Consider the following 9,029-nt stretch of genomic DNA (forward strand, 5'->3'; position numbering starts at 1 on the left):
GGTCCTGGAGTGGCCTAGCCAGTCTCCAGATCTCAACCCCATAGAAAATCTTTGGAGGGAGTTGAAAGTCCGTATTGCCCAGCAACAGCCCCAAAACATCACTGCTCTAGAGGAGATCTGCATGGAGGAATGGGCCAAAAATACCAGCAACAGTGTGTGAAAACCTTGTGAAGACTTACAGAAAACGTTTGACCTCTGTCATTGCCAACAAAGGGTATAAAACAAAGTATTGAGATGAACTTTTGTTATTGACCAAATACTTATTTTCCACCATAATTTGCAAATAAATTCTTTAAAAATCAGACAATGTGATTTTCTGGATTTTTTTCTTCTCATTTTGTCATAGACAGATGAAGGTTGTTTAGGAGAAAATGTCGGAGAAGAAAACGTTTGAGAGTGGCGCTCGGAAAAGGAAATTGTTGAGGGAAAAGGAGTTTCGAGACAAGCAGCTATTACAAAAATGCCGAAGCCTACAGGTTATTTTATCTACAGGATGAGGAGGAAGGACAGATTAGTTCTGTACTGAGCGGCAACGGTGCTGGCCATGGGGCCTCGGAGCCAAGTAGGCCGTCTGGTTCTGATAGCGATGGAGTAGCGGGAGGGGAAAAACAGACAGGAGGGACATTATCTGTTGGAGGAGATGGAGAGGACGACGAGGACTTGCTACGTGGAGGGGAGCCAACGGTAACCGGACAAATACATGAGGGAGGCCCGATACGTCACTCATCTGGAGGAGAGGACCAGGCGCGCGTAGAGCAGAGTGGAGAAGTGCGATCACAGAGCCTGCCGAGGCTACAAATGACTTTGATTTGTTGTTTAAATAGGGGGCCTACAAAACCTATCAGCCCCAGGGCCTGATGGCAGGTTAAGGCGGGCTTGCCTCTATAGGGACGACTCCTGATGGCCCAGGCTGATCAGGACGACGATCGTGGAAGTCCCTGATCAGAGTCTGTTATGGCGTAATCTATGACAGGGTAGGAGTGCTGCTTTATCTGCATAAGAGTCCGGGTGGCCTCACTGGAGGTTGAAGTCTGATCAAACACCCGGCTCATTATGTCGTAAAAAGCGGAATACGACCTGCATATGGGAGAGTCTCGAGCTCATTCAGTGGCCCATGCCGCGGCTCTGCTTGTGAGATGGGAGACCAAGAAGGCGATCTTGGCTTCCTCTGAAACAAACGCCGCTGGATTGTGTTTATAATGTAGATCACACTGGACCAGGAACGTTCTGCAGTTTTCAGACTCCCCGGAAAACCTCTCTGGTGATGCCAACCGAAATGGAACAAATGCTGAGCAAACCTCGGCCTGGCCAGCTGCAGGATCTACGGGAGGTGGTGCCGTCGGCACATCTGGAGTCTCTAGACGGGTGAGGATCTGTTGAAGCTGTGTCGCCAGCTGATTGACCTGTGCGGTTACGGCGGTCTGAAAACCCTCCTGGCGGTCCGACACACCTCTTACAGCAGCTAACAGCCCAATAGCTGTTAGCTGCTCTTGATGCTGGTGAATTAAACTGCCTTGGGCAAACAATGCAGTCTGGAGCGCTTTTGGGTCGGCTGGGTAAATTTTTGGTCAGTTTGTTCTGTCAAGATCTCGACTCAAACTGATGAACCTAAATGCACGACCCAGAGACAAAGTCTTGAATGTAAAAAAATTAAAATGTCACAGATCAGGTAATCCCTCTTAACAGAGTAGGTACTGGAAATAACAAAAGGCTCTCACAAGGAGGAAAAAACTAGGCATTACAAAAATAGAATTTAAGAAAAACTTAAGACAAAATTAACAAAATAAACAAAACCTGACATGAGTAAAAGCGATAATTTCTGAGCTGAGGCTTGGCACCACCATTCGGAGAAAGAAACAAGACAAACTGACACAGGACAGGGGAGAGACAGGACTATTTAAACATGAGGTGAGTGGGAACAGGTGGAAACAATCAGGGGCGGGGCAGACACTGATGATGGCGGGAAAAATACACAAGGGGAGGAAGAAACAGGGCCTGAAATGAAAGACAAGAGGTAAGTACAAAATAAAACAGGAAATGGAAAACAAGACATGCAATAAACACAGAGACTGACTAGAGATGAAGAACCTAAATAAACAGACATGACCAGACGTGAGAAAACATGAAAATGACAGACATAAACATAACTAACACATTTGATGAGACACAACAGTATACCCCCCATCTAGGGACGACTCCTGATGGCCCAGGCTGATCAGGACGACGATCGTGGAAGTCCCTGATCAGAGTCTTATCAATGATAAGTGTGGGAGATACCCATAAGATAAGATAAGATAGAGCTTTATTGTCTCCCTTAGGAGAAATTTGTCTTGGGCATCGAGATAATACACATAAAACATTCAGGTCAATCAATCATAGATACAGAACAGAGATTACATATCACATGGCAAAGAAACAAACAAGAAACATACAGGTACAGAACTTTCCCTATTGTACATACATAATCAAATTGCACTTTCCCTATTGCATTCATACATAATCAAATATTGCACTTTTCCCTATTGTATTCATACACAAATCAATATTGCACTTTCCCTATTGCACCTATGCATAGTGTCCGTCAAATTGCACATATCCCTATTGTGTCCATACCTATTTACACATAATGCACTTCCCCTATTTAACCTTCTCGATTGCACAAACTACACTGTAAACATTGCACCTCCCAACAACTCCTAACACAGCATAATCACAATTGTTTCTGACTGTTCAGCAGCTTGATTGACAGTGGAATAAAGGAAAACTTATACCTGTTCAATTTACAGTTTGGTAATCTATACCTTCTGCCCTCGAGGGCAGCAACTCAAACTCTCTATACAGGATGTGTTTGGGGTCGCATGTGATTTTACGGCCTTGCTTTCTCACCATCTCCTCAAATATCCCCTGAAGAGAGGATGGTGGAAGCATGCCAATTATTTTTCCAGCCCTTTTTATCAAGCTCTGGAGTTGTGATTTAGATTTAACTGACAAGTTACCAAACCATGTTGTGATGCCATAACGAATAATAGACTCAATTTCTGCCCTGTAGAACATTAACATGATACATTTATCCACTCCATGAACCCTGAGCCGACGCAGAAAATGCAGGCGCTGGCTTATCTTTGAGCATACCTGATCCACCTGATGGGCCCAGCCTAACTGAGCATCAAAATAAATCCCCAAATATTTAAAACGTGTAACCTGCTCAACTCCCTCCCTGTTGATAAGGACGGGCTGTGATCACCTACTGACTATGGGTCAAAGATCATTTCCTTTGTTTGTTTTTTAACATTTAACACCAGGTTGTGCGCCTCACACCACTTCACGACCTCTTCAATCTCAAGTTTATATATAGAAATGTCTGAGTCTCTAGACTAAGTATGGCTATGTCATCAGAAAACTTTATAATGTGGTTGTGTGTGTGCTGACTCCTACACTCATTTGTGTAGAGTGTGAAGAGAGGAGAGCTAACGCAGCCTTGTGGTGCCCCTGTGCTTATGACCTGTGTGTCGAGTTTACTTTCACCTGCTGCTGTCTTTCAGTTAGGAAGGAGTGATACCATCTGATTAAGTAAGGGTTCACATCCATCTGTTTGAGCTTTTTTAACATCATTTGGGGAAGAATAGTATTAAAAGCTGAGCTAAAGTCCATGAACATTAATCTAGCATAAGCTAAAGGATTTTCCAGGTGTTTTAGAATAAAGTGAGTTGTAGAGGTCAAAGCATCATCTGTACCTCTACCATCGCTGTTCGCAAACTGGTAGGGGTCCAAGAGGTGTTGCACCTCAGTTCGCAAGTTCCCTACAATAATCCGTTCTAGTGACTTCATAACTATTGAGGTCAAAGCCACTGGTCTGAAGTCGTTGTTGTCATGTGGGCATGTTTTTTTTGCAACTGGTATGATGACAGCCTTCTTCCATATTTGAGGGATGCTTCCCGAGTCAGCAGAGAGCTGGAATAATGGACTCCAGGCAGGGGTGAGCTCGTCTGCAAACGTTTTCAGCAGGAGTGCCGAAATACCGTCTGGCCCACTGGCCTTCTTAGTATGCAGTTGTTTGAAAACCCTGGCCACAGCACTATCGTCAATTATTATTTTTCTATTGTGTATTGGGTCACAGGTTAAGTAGGAATAGTCAAGTTCTCTCAACCCATACATTCATCAGAACAAAGATTTAACTATAAAATATGTTTCCAGCTAAATAAAGAACAGCACTTCAGCAAGGAAAAGTGCAAATGTGCAGATTTGTGATGTTAAAATGTTGCACCGCAGAACAGACGAATTACATTCTGAAATAAACCATAATTTTCATACATAGGTTTGGCCAAGTTGTTGGTTAAATGGTAGCATCTCCTCAGGCAAGCTCTACTTCTCAGTGATTAGTGTGAGTAGCAGATGTATCAACTCGACCCCAGATTGCTGCGATGGAGGTGATTCCTCCATGGGCAGTGCCACTGATGAGGACCAGCTCGGCACCCTTGTGGCTGGGATACATGTTGAAGGAAGTGCCTGAGGGCTGGCCTGCTTCAAAATGGCGGCCCTTGCTAGTTACGAACACCACTGACTGCACGTAGTGACTGTACATCCCAGAAATCTGAATGATGGCTTCACCGCCAGACAATTCCCTCTCCTGTAGCTGGCCGGATGTCGTACCCGAAACTGAAGACCAGGTGAAGCCGTAGCAGAACTGGAAGCTGATGAATGAAGTGTAACAATGCTCAGTTTAAAGTCCTGCATTCAAAGTACGAAAGCATCGACATCAAAACATACTTAAAGTAGCACAGGTAAAAAAACTCATTATGCAGCATGTTCCATTTCAGAATCATACAAATATAATATAAAATAAACATTGATCGTATTTTAGTTATTGATGCATTACTTCAATATGGCACTTGGCAAAAGTGTGACTTATTTGAATGACTTTACATTCTACTGAGTTGCCTAACCTTTAACAAAATTGTTTTATTTTTTGTAACATTGAACTAAATCTGCAATGGTTGCTAGTTATTGATGCAGTACAATATATGCAACATAAATGGGAAAATACTACATTTTAAATTACAAAAGTACAAGTACCTTATGTTATCAGGTTTGATCTGGTACTAAATTAAACAGGAACAAATTCATAAGTGAACTTCAAATGTTTAGTGGTCATATTATTGCAATAAATACCTGCAACCAGTGGATCAAAACTATAACATCTGATGGTGTCTTTTACCCAGTGTTACATTATTTGTAATTTAAAAAATGCTCTTCAGTCCTACCAAAAGAATGATCTATAACATTTACCCTGTATGTAGGACGACTCCCACACTCGTACAGCTGTGATTCTTCCCTCCCCAATTATACTGAACCGAGAGCCACTCCCTGACCCCGCAGGAGGGGAGTAGGAATAGCTCTGAGTCTCAGCTGCGACAAGGAGACAGACAAACATATTATGAACATGAATTATCCTTATAAAATTTGATTCATGAAGGATAATGTACTCATGGAAACTTACGGTAAGCTATAGCAGAGGCTGCAATAACAGCGAAGATAGCAAGAAAAAGCATTCTGAAAAGAAAGAGAAGAGTTATTTACCCTGCATCTCGTTGTTAATAATTATTATTGACTATAGACGGAGTCTCACCTGTCTGATTTGTTGTTTCTTCTATTATCAAAAGATACCTGTAGTGGATAATACAGAAATATAAATACATCTGTTCAGTCATTCTTGTTTACTTACATAATACATTTGGTTAGTGATGAGTGGAATTCAAAAAATGATACTTGCAGTTCAAGTGTGCATTACAGCAAATGAAGCCTCAGCATGTGTGCAGCTACTCTCCTAATATCTACATTTGGAGTGGATACGATCATTTATAGTGCAACTGCATTCAGAAACAAATCCTGAACAGTTTATTGGTCCTTGCCGAGTTATGACGTATCAGACAGGGAGGGAGGTGCGTGGGTATTTTTGTTGGCGGTTCGTCAAGTAATTCCTTCCAGTCAACATCTTCATAATCTAGGTGTAAATATGATATGTGCCAACATAGCCGCGGGAAGTCATTTTGCTCAGGGGGTGCTGCCAAAAGTGAGGAGGGAGAGGCTTAAAAAAAAAAGGCCCAGCCGGGCCCAGCTGTCAGCGATACGAGCCGCATACATTGTTTGTTAAAGGCGAGACACGGCAGGCAAAAACATCGTTTTTCATGCACTGGTCAATTTTGAGATGTTGTACTATTTTGATTCCATAACATGTTTTCTTTCAGGCTTTTGGAAGTAAAACGTACAAAATACACATTTAAGTGTTCATTTTACTATAGTTGGTCTATTTGCGTCTGTATATTTCTCCTAAATTCACCAAAAGTTAGCATTCTAACGTAACATAAAGTACCCGCGACCGCTGTTTGCACCATGTCATCGTTGGAAAGCTGAGTCTCTCCTGCACAATCTCATCAGATCCAAATATGGTCATTTCCTTTGTATCAGCAACCAATCGTGAAAGTACAAAAGGGTCTTAAACCAAGAAACGAAATCTCATTGGCTGGTGTCAACTTCTGACAACGTGATTCGTTCAGATGCGTCACGTGATGTGCTAAAACACTTCCTGGTTAGCTTTCCGCTAGAAATGTAAATCTCAAAATGGCAAAGGAACGGCGAAAAAAAACGTTCACAGAGAAGACGACAACAATTGTCACTTGCACGAAGCAAGGTTATACAAAACACAAATGACCCCGAACATGAAATACCTTCACGGAGTGCTTCGATAAGCAAGCTGTCATCCAAAGAACAGGAGGGTTTAGCTAGCGCCTCACTGCAATCTTTAAAGGTCCTTTTCTCAAAATGAGTTTTTTCTCCTACTCTGAGTTCGAAATGTCCACTTCAGTTGCACGTAGAGACACCAAAACTTCCAGTTATATTCCTATCAATATTATGAAGGCTTTTACAGAAGGGTTTGTTCATAGATCATTCATAGCCTGAATTATATAAGATGTTATACCTAGAAACATGGCGAAAATTGATATTTTAGGGCTGTTGACAGTATTTTCTGATTTATGGAGTGATAAAAAGAGATATCCAAAATCCCTTCTGTGAAAACCTTAGATGCTAATATGACTACAAAATGAAACGATAATTTTGAACCTGGCTTTATCCAAAGTTCAGATTTCGGTTCCTCAAATGTGTTAAAATATGCGCAAATTTAATGAGATAATGACTCATTTGCATATTCAGAAAACTTATAATATAAGAAACTATTGCCTTATTGTAGGTAATTAACTGGAGAAATTACCCTATTCACCTGGGGTGTCTCGCCTTAACTTTAATAAACCATTATAGACCTTAGCAACAGCTGCACATGCCCACATGCTAACTATGGGTCTTACAAACCTACATAACATTACAAATAGTCAGAAAATATTATTTACAATATTAATAAAACTATGAATTCAATTTTAACTGATTGACAAGGCAAAACACTGCACAGCGGCAGCAGCATTAAAGGAAAAATATCGTCTTACCTTGTGTTGGGGCTTCACAAAACTCCAAATGTAGCCTGGGGTGGCACTAATGAAGACCCTCATTAGAGCAGATACATCCACATTGTCCAAAATGTTACTATGGACATGCATTAAAGTCAGATGTGTCAGTCTCTTCTGTGTCATATTACTCTAGTTGTAGAGGTGGTGGGCTGAGGAGTAGCTGGTGGTCCACTCTTTTTATTGGGTTGTTTGTTGGAGAAAAAAATCCAAAATCCTTTTTTGCGCCATTCTATAAAGTTGTCACTCTGCAGTGTGTGTGTCGCGTCAATTACGTCACTCTCCCACGACCTATGACCTAGATGACTCGGATTTTATTTATTTGGAAAATAAATTCAAGCCACCTGATATATACAAATATATACTATGACTATTATATGCTACTGTATACAGCTAATTTTATTTTAAGTAAAATCATAACTATTTTATGTAGTTTAATCATTTTTATTTAGGTGGTCACTCAGTTTTTCAAATGTACACCACTCGCCAACAGGGGGTGCTGCAGCACCCCCAGCACCCCTACTTCCCGCGGCTATGTGTGCCAAGTATGCTCTTGTTTTGGATCATTGTAAGGGAAACTTCTGTGTAGCAATGCAGTGGGAGTCACCGACTGATGGTTTATTTGGAGCTTCGGCCGGAGAATTCACATCACAAGTCACAGCAGCCACGATCTGACTGCACGGTAGAGTTGCCACGTCACTTCTGAAGAACTCTACCCAGACCACTGCGGTCAACTCAGCCGTCTCTCAAATTTGCTTGGTCAAATGAGCAGTTCTTCATTTTTTGAGTGCGCGATTTATAGCGCCTTTACGGTAATCGCTGAGAAGCGGCACTAACGCAAGAGTAAAAGAATGCATGTTTTTTCTGCTTCATGCGATACAAATGATTTTTACCATGAGTTCTTAAAAAAAAAAACACTGTTTGACTCAGTACAATAAAATGAAGTACTTTTACTGTCTTTTTTCTGGGTAATACTCGCAAATTCCCCTCCTGAGAACAAAATCATGCAACTTCTGCTATATTTGATGAGATAAAATGATTTTTAGCGATACATCCTTAATAAAAGTGATACTGTTGGACTCACTACTTGTTAGACTACTACCACAAGTACAATCAAGTACTTTTACTGTGTACTTTTGAGTAATCCCCTGTCAAACTCCCCTCCAGAGTACAATAATGCATGTTTTCTGCCCTCTTTGATGAGAGATAAAAGGATTTTTTGCAATAAGTTCTTAGTGAAATTGATACTGTTGAACTCAGTACTACTTGGACTACTACCAAAAGTACAATCAAGTACTTTTACTGTGTACCTTTTGAGTAATCCTTTGTCAAACTCCACCCCTGAGTACAATAATGCATGTTTTCTGCCCTCTTTGATGAGAGATAAAATGATTTTGTGCAATAAGTTCTTAAGGTAATTGGTACTGTTGGATTCAGTACTACTTGGACTACTACCAAAAGTACAATCAAGGACTTTTACTGTGTACCTTTTGAGTAATCCTTTGTCAAACTCCA

The 9,029-nt window shown here is 41.1% G+C and overlaps 1 pseudogene; it reads right to left on the reverse strand.

Moving 5' to 3' along the window:
- Window positions 1-2,305: 2,305 nt before the first annotated feature.
- On the reverse strand, window positions 2,306-7,550 carry LOC117545395 (annotated as a pseudogene).
- Between the last annotated feature and the right edge of the window lie 1,479 nt (window positions 7,551-9,029).

Source organism: Gymnodraco acuticeps, unplaced genomic scaffold, assembly GCF_902827175.1.
Source record: "Gymnodraco acuticeps unplaced genomic scaffold, fGymAcu1.1, whole genome shotgun sequence".
Lineage (NCBI taxonomy): Eukaryota > Metazoa > Chordata > Actinopteri > Perciformes > Bathydraconidae > Gymnodraco > Gymnodraco acuticeps.